The 15,585-nt window shown below is 41.5% G+C and overlaps 1 long non-coding RNA gene and 1 pseudogene across 1 annotated transcript in view; one reads left to right on the top strand and one right to left on the bottom strand.

Moving 5' to 3' along the window:
• Nucleotides 1–15,585, top strand: part of LOC132657978 (uncharacterized) — a 100,541-nt gene that overhangs the window by 64,628 nt on the left and 20,328 nt on the right. The gene's annotated exons all lie outside the window — the stretch shown is intronic.
• LOC114116410 (DDB1- and CUL4-associated factor 16-like) lies at nt 13,044–13,840 on the bottom strand (annotated as a pseudogene).

The following is a 15,585-nucleotide window of genomic DNA, read 5'->3' as shown; positions in this document are numbered from 1 at the left end:
TCCGGCTTCATCCACTGAAAGAACATAAAAGCTATGATATCCCCTTCCCAATAAGCATATCCAGAATCCAGATTTTGGTTTCAATTCATCATTACCTACTAAAAGAATAGTGGTCTTTGGAGAAATAGCTGATTCTAGGTGTTGAGCAGGAAACCACAAGGTGAGTTTAGGATATCTTGTGTCAGAAACCAAAGAAGTGCTCAGTGATTTATAGGGGCATGTTAATAGGACCCAGGAATTAGTTTGAAAGGGTTCCCACTAGAAAAATTTTGAACAATTTGAAGTATAATTGATTGTAAAACATTGAATACATAAAAGTCTATTAGTTCACAGTGATACTCAGAAAAGTGAAGGAAAGGAGGAAAAAATCATTTGGATCATTAGAGATGACTACTCAATAAATCCTTATTCTGAAATTGGTAATAAAAAGGAAAGAACTAAACATTTACCTTTCCTTTTTATGGGGAGTTTTACATCATACTTGGAGAAGGCAATGGCAACCCACTCCAGTACTCTTGCCTGGAAAATCCCAAGGACGGAGAGCCTGGTAGGCTGCAGTCCATGGGGTTGCTAAGAGTCGGACACAACTGAGCGACTTCACTTTCACTTTTCACTTTCATGAACTGGAGAAGGACATGGCAACCCACTCCAGTATTCTTGCCTGGAGAATCCAGGCAAGAGGAGCCTAGAGGGCTGCCGTCTATGGGGTCGCACAGAGTTGGACATGTCTGAAGCGATTTAGCAGCAGCAGCAGCAGTGCATCATACTATTAATAGTTGATGAGGGAAAATTCATATTTAGAAAAAAATAACAAAAATAGGAGTGAAACTATTTTAAAGTCACTATTTTGCAACCCCCAATGAAGTAATTGATTCAGGCAAGAATCACCAGTGATGAAAGATTATTGCGGAATGAGACAGTCACACAGTGACAAAACATCCCCACACAGATTACTTATTAATTGCAAAGAACAAAGGGAAGAGCCCTCGTGGTAGTCCCCACTTTGACCAAGGGATTGATACAAAAGCATTCATAATATGGGATAATCTTACATTATGTTCCTGCTGACGTGATGCAGATGAAATTCAGAGTTATTTATGAACTGTTCTTGCCAAAGATGTTCAACGAGAATCTAATTAAGCCTAAAGGTCAATTTGAAGCTATTAGACTTAGCTTCAAATATATAGGAGTTACAGGGAATCAAAGAACAATAAAATTGTTAATCCAAGGAAACATGCAGAGGAATCCCAAATGTGAAATATTTTATAGACGACTTTTTTAGATTCTTTCAAAAGTCACTATCACCAGTGGAGAACGAGTAGGCAAGAATTGATCTAGATTAAAAAAGACTAAAGAGATATGACAACCAAATACAGTATACAAAACTTGGTTGACTGTTGACCTGATTAAAACAAGCTAAAAAACCACTTTGAGAACAACTGGAGAAAATTTGAATATGAGCTTGATGTTAAAAGCTCCATTGGTGACTCAGATGGTAAAGAATCTGCCCTGCAATGCAGGAGACCCAGGTTGCATCCCTGGGGTAGATCCCCTGGAGAAGGGAATGGCAACCCACTCCAGTATTCTTGCCTGGAGAATTCCATGGACAGAAGAGCTGGGTGGGCTACAGTCCATCGGGCCGCAAAGAGTTGGACACAACTGAGCAACTAACACTTTCACTTTCTATATATTAAATATGACATATGATATTAAGAAACTATTAACTTTTTTTAGATGTGATAATGAATGTGGTGATATATTAATAGAAGAAAATTCTTATTTTTAGGAGATGTGTATTTCGGTGATTGGGGACCAAGATCCCTCACTCAAGGGGGCAGTATTACTCAGGATCAGTTAAATGAAGGCCCAATGTTGCTAAATCTTTGTGTTTGTAAGTTAAAAATAAAGGTTTATATACAAATTCTCATTTTAAAAACTGACCAGTAAGTTTTTTTAAAACACTGCAGGCTGAAAAAAACTGTGGGCTAAAATGCTCACTCTTTCGTACTGACCTCTGTGTCATCCTTTCTTCTCTCTTCTTGTTCTAGAATACTTTCTCCATCCTTTTCCCATTGAAATCCTGTGAGTCTTTCAAAACCTAACAAGCAAGACCATTCACCTTTCCAAACTCCCGTAGGCAGAGCTAGCACTCCCTCTCTGCTGTGTCTGGCTCTTTATACAAACCTTCATCCAGGACTTGTAATGGAATGACATATTTGCTTGTCTATCTCCTTCCACTTAGTTCTGCACTCTCAGGATTAACAGCCATAGTTTATTCATTGTGGTCTCCCCGGTGCTGCTCACGCCGCCTGGTATAAAGTCAACACTTGGTGGACATCTGTTGATTGAGTTGCAGCCTGTTAAAAGTAATACTACAGAAAAATTTAGGACATGGCTTCTGTGGCATCCAGTTGGCAATGTACTTAAGAATGTCTATGAATAAGTAAAAGAAAATTTCCTATTCTTATATTCCAAGCAAGGTTGTGTTTTGGGCTAATTTGTCTATTATAGGAAGTCAGGTAAACAAGTTTAGTTTTAAAAAGAAAAAAATTACCTCAATAGGATTATTTCTGACCTTTTAATGCAAGAGAATGATTAATAGAGAGTTGTTTCAAGGATGGATTTTCTAGAACAATCTTGGCCAAGATCAGGCCAAGGATTTAGGCTGCTTCATAACCTTCAAATGCTCTAAACCTACTTGAACCTATGTAAATAAGAACCAAATGGTGGAGTGTGTGCTCAATCAAGTCACCTTCCTCCTTTTGGGACATCAATGCCTATAAGTGCTCTACATACCCAATTCTCTCCTTCTTGTCATTTTCATGCATTTCTTTTCTGCAATGCTTCTTTCCTTCCTTCCTTTCTTTCTTCATTCCTTTCAAAATTCAGCTTAAAACTAAATTCTCCCAAGGAGTCTCTGATAAATGCCGTACACCTTGATTGTTCCTCTGTACTGTCTTCTCCATTAATCTGTGCCTTTTTTTTTTTTTTTTTTTTTTTGCTGCTGCTGCTGCTGCTCAGTCACTTCAGCCTTGTCCGACTCTGTGTGACCCCATAGACAGCAGCCCATCAGGCTCCCCCGTCCCTGGGATTCTCCAGGCAAGAACACTGGAGTGGATTGCCATTTCCTTCTCCAATGCATGAAAGTGAAAAGTGAAAGTAGAGTCACTCAGTTGTATCCAACTCTTCGCAACCCCATGGACTGTGGCCTACCAGGCTTCTCCGTCCATGGGATTTTCCAGGCAAGAGTACTGGAGCGGGGTTCCATCGCCTTCTATTCCTCTGTAGGCTATATAATTACAATGATTGCATTATTAAGAATAAGATAGTAAGAATCATTTGGAGGGATCCTGCAGCTTGCTGGATCTCAGTTCCCTGGCCAGGGATTGAAAGCCCAGAGTCCTAACCACGAGGCCATGAGGAAACTCCTACAAACTAATTCCTACCATCAGACAACTAGGAAACACTGGTCTTATCCTTATGCCTGCTAAGTTGCTTCGGTGGTGTCCAACTCTTTGCAACCCCATGGACTATAGCGCCCCAGGCTCCTGTGTCCATGGGATTCTCCAGGCGAGAACACTGGAGTGGGTTGCCATGCCCTCTACCAGGGAATCTCTCTAACCCAGGGGTTAAGCCCGTGTCTCTTATGTCTCCTGCATTGGTAGGAGGGTTCTTTACCACTGGTGCCACCTGGGAAGCTTGGATTTGGGATTAGACTGATTAGAATTGAGGCTGGGCTCTAGAGGTTGTTAGCTGTGTGAAGCATTAGTCAAGTTACTGTGTTCACAGATGTGGATTTTTAAATCTAGGTAAACACTATTGTAGGGTTGTTCTGGGGAATTAAATGATTCATTGGAGCATTAATACAGTCTAAGTTCACAGTAAATGTTGAAAATTATGTTTACATTTGCTTGTCACTTCCTCGATCATGTTACTGTGATTCAAGGTTTGGGTGGTGGGTTTCTTTGGATTTTCTGTAACACTGGTGATTCAGGGTAGAGTAACCCATAAGATTTTACCCTAGCTATTGTTGAGAACCTGTTAACCTCTGGAAAATTTTTCTTGCCTCAACAAGATATCCTTTTTTTTTTTTTTTGGTCCTCTCTAATTTTATCTGTTACCTCCATTAAATTATAAAAAGATCTTTGAAGTCAGAGACCCAATCATACATTTTGTTACACATAGATCCAGTACCTTGAGTAGTGTGCTATCAGCAGAAGACATTATCTAATAGAACACACATTTATTTCATACAGCTATAGAACCATCATTTCTTGTTTAGGTTACAACAGCTCCTAATGAATCTTGGAGTCTTACACTCTTGCTTGCCTACAATCCAGTCTCTACCCAGCAGCCAGTGTGATCTTTTAAAAATATTATCACAGATTGTCATTCTCTTTTGAAATCTCCCAATTCTCCCCACGGTATTTAAAATAAAATAAAAACTTCTTACCATAATTTTGTAAGCCCTACCTGACCTGGGCTGGGTCTGTCTGACCTCATCTCCTGTCATTCACTTCCTGGATCATTACATTCCCGTAACTTTGCTGTTTCTCCTGCATGGGTTTTTTCCCCCCTAGATCTTCCCATCATTAAGCCCAGATGTCATCTTCTCAGAGATCTTCCTTCCCCTCCCTGTTCAAAGTTTTCCTCCCATCAGTTTCTATCCCATTAGCCTGCTTTATTTTCCTCTGATCCTTTAGCACTTTTCAGTTACACTAACATTATATGGTTTCAATTCAGTAATTTTCCATTAACAAATATTTTTTTCTACCTACTCCAATGCCCTCTTTTTTCCTTAAGATGAGACAAAGAGGGCTTGATAGAAATTACTCATTAGGTTGCAATGATCTTGTACTTACCAGTCACTGATGTTAGCTTGCCTGTTTATTGAAGGCTCCATGAGAGCAGGCATCTTGCCCATCTTATATCCCAGCACTGGGGATAGAACATGACACCCTGCGTGTGCTGCGTATATATCTGTCGACCTGATAAATAAGCTTTACAGATAGAGTGAAGAACACCTATAGAATCTAGTAGATTTCAACACTTTTCTAAAGTGGAAGACTTATAAAAAGTCTTCCCTGGTGGCTCAGACAGTAAAGAATCTGCCTTCAATGCGGGAGACCTGAATTCGATTCCTGGGTTGGGAAGATCCCCTGGAGAAGGAAATGGCAACCCACTCCAGTATTTTTTGCCTGGAGAATCCCATGGACGGAGGAGCCTGGCAGGTTACAGTCCACGGGGTCGCGAAGAGTCGAACATGACTGAGCGACTTCACTTTCACATCAAAGAAAATATTTTGTTTTAAGTAATTAACTTGTATGTTTGTCCAGTTCTTTTCACTCATTTCTTGACGATTAATAAGATTCTATACACATAGAAAGTTATTAGCAAATACTTGGCAATTTAAAGAATCCTTGTTCAACAAAAACTACCACCAGGGGGAAATCCTTCTTCTGACCAGTAGCTGTGGACAGGGAAACTCTGGAGGGAGGAGAAGCAGAGCTGACCCCAGGGGACAAGGGCAGGTGGCAGATACTGAGCACAGCTCCTCTGGAGTTTCCCTACTGCTCTCGAGAGAGAGCGGTAGGAAGCAGAAGAGGCAGGGTCGTCACTGAAGCACTCAGAGGAGAGGCAGGGAGAGCGGACTCATTAATGCCCGCCAGGGCTACAGTGAGAAGCAGCCTGGCCTGGAGCAACCCTGGGCCAGTGGCTGCAGCACTGCAGAAGGGATAGCAGTGAAAGACGGTACCCAGGAACAATATCTCAGGGAGGTGGGGACCTGGGATGCAGCCTTCCATGAGGGGCCGGCCGTAAGGGGCTTGGGAAGCAGGCAATGACTGAGCGATTACACTTTTATAATCTTACTTTTTTAAACATTTTAAAAACCAATGTTGTAAAACATCTACATAGGAACAGTTACTGATACATTCAGTTACACTAACATTATATGGTTTCAATTCAGTAATTTTCCATTAACAAATATTTTTTCTACCTACTCCAATGCCCTCCTTTTTCCTTAAGATGAGACAAAGAGGGCTTGACAGAAATTACTCATTAGATTGTAACAATTCTTCTTTCTCCTTAAAGTTGCTATGCATTTATAGAATTTATTGATTCCTTTAATACTTCCATTTTTTATGCCACTTTATAGACAGCACCTGATTATGGAGAATAGGAAAAGCAAAACAAAAATAAGGAAGGATATATGATATCTTTAACAATCTGTTTTCTGATCCCTGTGGATACCCAGTCAACCAGGATCTCCCAGTTTTCACTCTTTACTGTAGGTGTGTGAAAAGACTTCCTGGCCTCATGCATTTCATGTATATGTTGTTGATTCCTGTGTTTTGACTCCTCTAAATAAACACAGCAAGACTCATTTACAAGTGTACATATGCTTCTATTCAACCAGAAGAAAATCCAAAACAAGATGTAAAAAAAACAATGATGTTAAAAAAGAACTCTTAGCTTCACATTGTATTAGGCTGAGATTGTCTGAAGTAAAGTTCTTTAAAGTTAGAAGCGTTCCTGAAAAGTTTGCAGTGGATGCGGAAAGCGCGTTACGTACTGCTCCAGGAAACATTATACAGATGAAACGCTTTAATCTACTAGCATAAATGCTGTCTTAATTCTTTCCCAGTGGTCTTTTGGAATGTGTTTTATTTGCTCTTGACTAAAGTTTGGATGCCAAGATGCAGGAAATATATTTCTTACAAAGCAGGTGTCTGTGTAATCCCCAGGTATGATCTTATAAGCCAGTTTAGCTAGAGATGGCCTGGTGGGAGCCTATAAAATGTTTATACTGTAACTGCAGGTCCCATAATGGGTCTAGAGTAGTTAGGTTACTACTACACTACTCCCTCCCCCTAAAACAGGAACTCCTAAAGGGGCTTCCCTAGTGGCTCAGTTGATAAAGAATCTGCCTGCAATTCAGGAGACCTGGGTTTGATCCCTGGGTCAGGAAGATCCCCTGGAGAAGGAAATAGCGACCCACTCCAGTACTCTGGATGGAGAATTTCATGGACAGAGGAGCAGGGCAAGCTACAGTCCATGGGATCACAGAGTTGGACAAGAATGTGTGACTTTCACTTTCGCTTTCAAAGGGTGCCGTGTGTAGGCCAAAAAGAAATCCCAGTAAGACTGTAGGCATTGGAGCATTTGTGAGGAGATATCCCACGCCTGAGGGCAAAGGAGAAGCCCCAGCAAGACGATAAGAGGGGCGAATTCGTGTTTAGAATCAAACCCCATTTCCGCCAGAGATGCTCAGAGGCTCAAACAAACCTCATGTGCACCAGGACCTAGGGACCCCACAGAGACTGAGACAGAACTACGTTTGAGTGTCTCCTGTGGAGGTACTGGTCAGCAGTGGCCTGCCACAGGGGCAGAGGCTCTGGGTGCAGCAGACTTGGGTATGGCATAAACCCTCTTGGAGGAGGTTGCCATTAACCCCACCACAGAGCTGCCAGACCTTACACAAGACTAGGAAACAGACTCTTGGAGGGCACAAACAGAACCTTGTGTGCACGAGGACCCAGGAGAGAGGAGCAGTGACCCCACAAGAGACTGACCCAGACTTACCTGTGAGTGTCCAGGAGTCTCCAGTGGAGGCATGGGTCGGTGGTGGCCTGCTGCAGGGTTGGGGGCACTGAGTGTAGCAGTACATGCATGGGATCTTCTGAAGGAGGCCACCATTATCTTCATTATCTCCACCACAGTTTGGCCCCAGGTAAATAGCAGGGCGGGTCCACAGCTCCATCCATCAACAGAAAATTGAATTAAATTTACTGAGCATGGCCCTGCCCATCAGAACAAGACGTGGTTTCCCCTTCAATCAGTCTCTCCCATCAGAATGCTGCCATAAGCCTCTTATCCTTCTCCATTAGAGAGCAGACAGACTGAAAACCACAATCACAGAAAACTAACCAATCTAATCACATGGACCACAGCCTTGTCTAACTCAATGAAACTATGCCATGTAAGGGCCACCCAAGACAGACAGGTAATGGTGGAGAGTTCTGACAAAATGTGGCCCACTGGAGAAGGGAATGGCAAACCACTTCAGTATTCTTGCCTTGAGAACCCAATGAACAGTATGAAAAGGCAAAAAGGTATGACACTGAAACATGAACTCCCCAGGTGAGTTGGTGCCCAATATGCTACTGGAGGAGAGTGGAGAAATAACTCTAGAAAGAATGAAGAGGTGGAGCAAAAGCAAAAACAACACCCAGTTGTGGGTGTGACTGGTGATGCAAGCAAAGTCCGATGCTGTAAAGAGCAATATTGCATAGGAACCTGGAATGTTAGGTCCATGAATCAAGGCAAATTGGAAGTGTCAAACAGGAGATGGCAGGAATGAACATTGACATTTTAGGAACAGGGAACTAAAATGGACTGGAATGGGTGAATTTAACACAGATAACCATCCTATCTACTACTGTAGGCAACATTCCCTTAGAAGAAATGGAGTAGCTATGATAGTCAACAAAAGAGTCTGAAATGCAGTACTTGGATGCTATCCCAAAAACAACAGAGTGATCTCTGTACGTTTCCGAGGCAAACCATTCAATATTACAGTAATTCAAGTCTATGCCCCGACCAGTAACGCTGAAGAAGCTGAAGTTGAACAGTTCTATGAAGATCTACAAGACCTTCTAGAATTAACACCCCCAAAAGATGTCCTTTTCATTATGGGGGACTGGAATGCAAAAGTAGGAAGTCAAGAAACACCTGGAGTAACAGGCAAATTTGGCCTTGGAGTACAGAATGAAGCAGAGCAAAGGCTAACAGAGTTTTGCCAAGAGAACACACTGGTCATAGCAAACACCCTCTTCCAACAACACAAGAGAAGACTCTACCAGAGAAGGACAAGAGAAGGACATCACCAGATGGTCAACACTGAAATCAGACTGATTATATTCTTTGCAGCCAAAGATGGAGAAGCTCTATATAGTCAGCAAAAACAAGGCCAGGAGCTGACTGTGGTGAACTCCTTATTGCCAAATTCAGACTTAAGTTGAAGAAAGTAGGGAAAAGGACTAAACCATTCAGGTAAGATCTAAATCAAATCCCTTACGATTATACAGTGGAAGTAAGAAATAGATTTAGGGGACTAGATCTGATAGACAGATTACCTGATGAACTATGGACAGAAGTTCATGACACTGTGTAGGAGACAGGGATCAAGACCATCCCCAAGAAAAAGAAATGTAAAAAAAGCAAAATGGCTGCCTGAGGAGGCCTTACAAACAGCTGTGAAAAGAAGAGAAGCAAAAGGCAAAGGAGAAAAGGAAAGATATACCCATTTGAATGCAGAGTTCCAAAGAATAGCAAGGAGAGATAAGAGAGCCTTCCTCAGTGATCAGTGCAAAGAGATAGAAGAAAACAATAGAACTGGAAAGACTAGAGATCTCTTCAAGAAAATTAGAGATACCAAGGGAACATTTCATGCAAAGATGGGCACAATAAAGGACAGAAATGGTATGGACCTAACAGAAGCAGAAGCTATTACGAAGAGGTGGCAAGAATACACAGAAGAACTGTACAAAAAAGATCTTCACGACCCAGATAATCATAATGGTATGATCACTCACTTACAGCCAGACATTCTGGAATGTGAAGTTAAGTTGGCCTTAGAAAGCATCACTACAGATAAAGCCAGTGGAGGTGATGGAATTCCAGTTGAGCTGTTTCAAATCCTAAAAGATGACGCTGTGAACGTGCTGCACTCAATATGCCAACAAATTTGGAAAACTCAGCAGTGGCCACAGGACTGGAAAAGGTCAGTTTTCATTCTAATCCTAAAGAAAGCCAATGCCAAAGAATGCTCAAACTACCACAAAATTGCACTCATCTCACATGCTAGTAAAATAATGCTCAAAATTGTCCAAGCCAGGTTTCAACAATGTGTGAACCATGAACTTCCAGTTTTAGAAGAGGCAGAGGAACCGGAGACTAAATTACCAACCTTTGTTGGATCATCAAAAAAGTAAGAGCTCCAGAAACATCTATTTCTGCTTTAATGACCACGCCAAAGCCTTTGCCTGTGGATCACAACAAACTGTGGAAAATTCTGAAAGAGATGGGAATACCAGACCACCTGACCTGCCTCCTGAGAAATCTGTCTGCAGGTCAAGAAGCAACAGTTAGAACTGGACATGGAATGACAGACTGGTTTCCAAATAGGAAAATGAGTACATCAAGGCTGTATATTGTCACCCTGCTTATTTAACTTATATGCAGAGTACATCATGAGAAATGCTGGACTGAATGAAGTACAAACTGGAATCAAGATTGCCAGGAGAAATATCAATAACCTCAGATATGCAGATGACACCATCCTTGTGGCAGAAAGTGAAGAAAAACTAAAGACTCTCTTCATGAAGGTGAAAGAGGAGCGTGAAAAGTTGGCTTAAAAGCTCAACATTCAGAAAACTAAGATCATGGCATTTAGTCCCATCACTTCATGGCAAATAGATGAGGAAACAGTGGAAACAGGGGCAGACTTTATTTTGGGGGGCTCCAAAATCTCTGCAGATGGTGACTGCAGCCATGAAATTAAAAGGCACTTACTCCTTGGAAAGAAAGTTTCGACCAACCTAGACAGCATATTCAAAAGCAGAGACATTACTTTGCCAACAAAGGTCTGTCTAGTCAAAGTATTGTTTTTCCAGTGGTCATGTATGGATGTGACATTTGGACTATAAAGAAAGCTGAGCGCTGAAGAATTGATGCTTTTGAACTGTGGTGTTGGAGAAGACCCTTGAGAGTCCCTTGGACTGCAAGGAGATCCAACTACTCCACCCTAAAATAAATCAGTTCTGAATATTCACTAGAAGGACTGATGTTAAAGCTGAAACTCCAATACTTTGGCCACCTGATGCAAAGAATTGGCTCATTTACAAAGACCCTGATGCTGGGAAAGATTGAAGGTGGGAGGAGAAGGGGACAACAGAGGATGAGATGGTTGGGTGGCATCTCTGACTCAAGGGACATGAGTTTGGGTAAACTCCAGGAGTTAGTGATGGACAAGGAGGCCTGATGTACTACAGTTCATGGGGTCACAAAGAGTTGGACACTACTGAGAGACTGAACTGAACTGAACTGATCTGTAGGCCTTGCAATATAAAAACTAAAAGACAAATCCATATTCTCACCTTTTTTTGTTTTGTTTTGTTTAATTACTCAACTAAACTCAATCACCTTCCTTGAAATGAATATCAGAGAAAGGTATACTCAGAAAGGTGTTTTTGGGAGTAGCTAATCATGATGGTGTGATCACTAATCTAGAGCCAGACATCCTGGAATGTGAAGTCAAATGGGCCTTAGAAAGCATCAATACGAACAAAGCTAGTGGAGGTGATGGAATTCCAATTGAGCTGTTTCAAATCCTGAAAGATAATGCTGTGAAAGTGCTGCACTCAATATGCCAACAAATTTGGAAAACTCAGCAGTGGCCACAGGACTGGAAAAGGTCAGTTTTCATTCCAATTCCAAAGAAAGGCAATGCCAAAGAATGCTCAAACTACCACACAATTGCACTCATCTCACATGCTAGTAAAGTAATGCTCAAAATTCTCCAAGCCAGGCTTCAGCAATACATAAACCGTGAACTCCCTGACGTTCAAGCTGGTTTTAGAAAAGGCAGAGGAACCAGAGATCAAATTACCAACATCTGCTGGATCATGGAAAAAGCAAGAGAGTTCCAGAAAAACATCTATTTCTGCTTTACTGACTATACCAAAGCCTTTGACTGTGTGGATCACAATAAACTGTGGAAAATTCTGAAAGAGATGGGAATACCAGACTACCTGACCTGCCTCTTGAGAAATCAGTATGCAGGTCAGGAAGCAACAGTTAGAACTGGACGTGGAACAACAGACTGGTTCCAAATAGTAAAAAGAGTCTGTCAAGGCTGTATATTGTCACCCTGCTTATTTAACTTATATGCAGAGTACATCATGAGAAATGCTGGACTGGAAGAAACACAAGCTGGAATCAAGATTGCCGGGAGAAATATCAATAACCTCAGATATGCAGATGACACCACCCTTATGGCAGAAAGTGAAGAGGAACTAAAGAGCCTCTTGCTGAAAGTGAAAGAGGAGAGTGAAAAAGTTGGCTTAAAGCTCAACATTCAGGAAACGAAGATCATGGCATCCAGTCCCATCACTTCATGGGAAATAGATGGGAAACAGTGGAAACAGTGTCAGATTTTATATTTTTGGGCTCCAAAATCACTGCAGATGGTGATTGCAACCATGAAATTAAAAGATGCTTACTCCTTGGGAGAAAAGTTATGACCAACCTAAACAGCATATTCAAAAGCGGAGACATTACTTTGCCGACTAAGGTCCATCTACTCAAGGCTATGGTTTTTCCAGTGGTCATGTATGGTTGTGAGAGTTGGACTATGAAGAAGGCTGAGCACCAAAGAATTGATGCTTTTGAACTGTGGTGTTGGAGAAGACTCTTGAGAGTCCCTTGGAATGCAAGGAGATCCAACCAGTCCATTCTGAAGGAGATCAGCCTTGGGATTTCTTTGGAAGGAATGATGCTAAAGCTGAAACTCCAGTACTTTGGCCACCTCATGCGAAGAGTTGACTCATTGGAAAAGACTCTGATGCTGGGAGGAATTGGGGGCAGGAGAAGAAGGGGACGACAGAGGATGAGATGGCTGGATGGCATCACTGACTCGATGGACGTGAGTCTGAGCGAACTCTGGGAGTTGGTGATGAACATGGAGGCCTGGCGTGCTGCGATTCATGGGGTCGCAAAGAGTCAGACATGACTGAGTGACTGAACTGAACTGAACTTACCACTTTCCACAATGTAATGGCTCCTTTCTCTATCCCATTTATAATTAGGCTTATAATTAAATCCATTATACAGGCAGAGTAAATTGTGGGGAGAACTGAGCATGGAGAATAAACTTATCTTTGGCAATAGGCCTCTTTTTAGTAATTCTCTATTGAATTTCTCATTTTATCCACAGGGTCCCTCAAAGGCAATACTTACAAGGTGCATCTTCCATAGTTGAGTTACAGAACTCTTGGGCATATGTTCAGTACTTGATTGTACTTGGACTTCTGAGGATAGGGCATAGTTTGGTTGAGAAGACTCAACTGTGGACTGTGTAACTGTATTCTTTTCTCAGCTGGCAACCTGAGAGATATGAGAAGGAATGGGAACCTTTGTAGTGATGCACTTAGGAATTTGCTAACTGCATTTTGGAAGTCAGTTTAAGAGTAAGCAGTGTTGATGGGTTTAGCATGGACTATCTCCTTAACTGTTATAGTTATCCAGCTGTACCACAACCAGAAAGGCACCAATTAGAAATGTGCTTAAGGCGTTCAGGTATGGGAGTGGCTCCACTCAGTTTTCTTTCAGGGTAACCACTTGGTGGCAAGTCACAGTTGCTCTATTTAGCGTGGAAAGCTGGCAGGGATTCATAAGGGGCTTTTGAAAGGTGGGACTCCACAAGAAGCTAGAGGAGGCCATTCAGAAATTGGTTCCAGTTTGGGTACATAGTGGAATCAATGGAAGAGTCTTAGACCTATCTCTCCATGTATATGGACTGGTGTGCTAGCATCTAAGAGTTTAGCATGGTGTAACCAGGAATTTAGGATAGAAAGGTTTCTAAGTTGTAGAATATTTTTAAATGGTATTTAACCTGCCAGACAAGACTATCAAGAGATGTTAGGTTGGGTACCATAGGGTCCCCTTCTTCAAAGGAATTCCACTCATTGTCAGAACTCTCACTGAGGTAATTAACATTTTCTTCTTCCTCACTTTTTGATTCTGATAAAGAGTCAGAAGAGGGACTTCTAGGAACCATTAGAAGAGACCAACAGGATAGGGAAAAAAAGATACTAGAAAAAGGTGGCAATCCAAGCCAGTAAAACCCTAACACTGGCAAATAGAAGCAAAAGAGGAGAAATCCTTTTAATAAGTTCATTTGGCTGTTTCTCAGTCTGTTTCACACACAGAGTGTGCCCCTGACTCACACCAGTGTGCTATTCTACAAGATAATGTTCTTCACTTACGAAGAAGACAGCTTAGTTCCTCAGGACCAGTTCAACGTGTAAAATTAGTCACTGACCAGTGGCACAGGTCAGAGTCTCTCCTTCAAGTCGTGGCTACCCAAGAAGAGAAGGGGCCTCATCTAGGCAAGCTGACTTTCTTACCGTGGTCTCAGTTGGTCATGATATTGTGAAGAGACACTTTATGCGCTCTTTTTTTTTTTTTTTAACAGGAATAGTATCTCTATTTGGTAATGAAAAGAAACAGCCTTCTTTGTCTGCTGGTGCAGCAACTTTTGTGCAGTGGGGTGGTGGGATGGGTTGTGAAAGATCTGTCTGGTGTGCACAGATCTGACATTTTCCATAGGTGGTGCAAATGCCCCTGGAAACTAGTGACTTAGTTGTTGGACTGTCTAGAAAGGCAGCCGTAACCCATGGATGATCCTTACCTCATCCCTAGCCACAAGACCCTACTAGGCCTAATGCCACCAGCTCTGTTTCCCGTAGTCTTAATTTTTTTTGTATATAAAACTGAGACTGCCTTAAGTTTGCAACTGACATATTTAGATTAAAATTGCATTCAACAACATTCATATTAATATACAAACTTCCAAATCATCCAAATGTTTGCAGTCACTATGTAGCTCCATTAAAATGTATGTTTACATTATACTTTAAATCTGTATTTCCTTGGGAAATTCTCATATTTTATGAGAATAGAAAGCTTGCCTAAGGCTTCTTTTATAATGGAAATGGAAACATTGCTAACATCTGAATCATGTTTAGTGTAAAAAAGAAAATTGGGACCATCTGAACACTCAGAATCCTTTCGTAGCATAGAATGCTGGAGTATTGGTGTAAAAAGAACCACTTTTTAAAAAAATATTCAAAGTGTTACTAAGCACCAAAGTCCTTTGTCTTTGGAAATACTGTGGCTTCCTAGGTCACTGGCTGTGTGTCATATACCAATAAAGGGCACAATTCATCAGCTGTGGGCATTCTTTGCATTCTTAGTGTTGTTCATTGCGGTTTCTTTACCTCAGGGACTGGCTGACACCTTTCACTAAAATAAGCCCTTGAGTTTATGATTCTTGTGCAGCAGGTTATTGGGTTGGTGGCTGGCCTTCCAGCTGTCCACTGGCCTGAGCTCATGGGAAAGCAGCCACAGTTGTCAGTGTCACAGAGCTGTTCTCTTATGTTAAATCCTAAAACTGGTGATATCCAAAAAAATTTCTGGTATAAGAATCATTTTTTCTTCTATTTTGAATTAATGAAGCAGAAGTACAAGCTGTGAGCAATGTCTATAAATAGCCTTGGTTCTTCTATGAAGAATGTCTTCAGTGTTAGTACCTGCAAGAAGATAGTGTGTCATATTAGTTTTATAATATTAGTGTTAGTACAGAATGATGGCAGGAAGACAAATCAGGTTGTTTTCCCATCCCTATGAAGACTTGAAGTATTAGGTTAAATCACATGCAGTTGCTATTTGTGTAGAAAATTTTACATGGCTCCAGGAGACAAGAGGGGCTTCCCTGGTGGCTCTGATAGTAAAGAATCTGCC

This window comes from Ovis aries, chromosome 1, assembly GCF_016772045.2.
Source record: "Ovis aries strain OAR_USU_Benz2616 breed Rambouillet chromosome 1, ARS-UI_Ramb_v3.0, whole genome shotgun sequence".
NCBI lineage: Eukaryota > Metazoa > Chordata > Mammalia > Artiodactyla > Bovidae > Ovis > Ovis aries.
The sequence above is the reverse complement of the archived record's forward strand: the minus strand, read 5'-3'. Positions and strand labels throughout refer to the sequence as shown.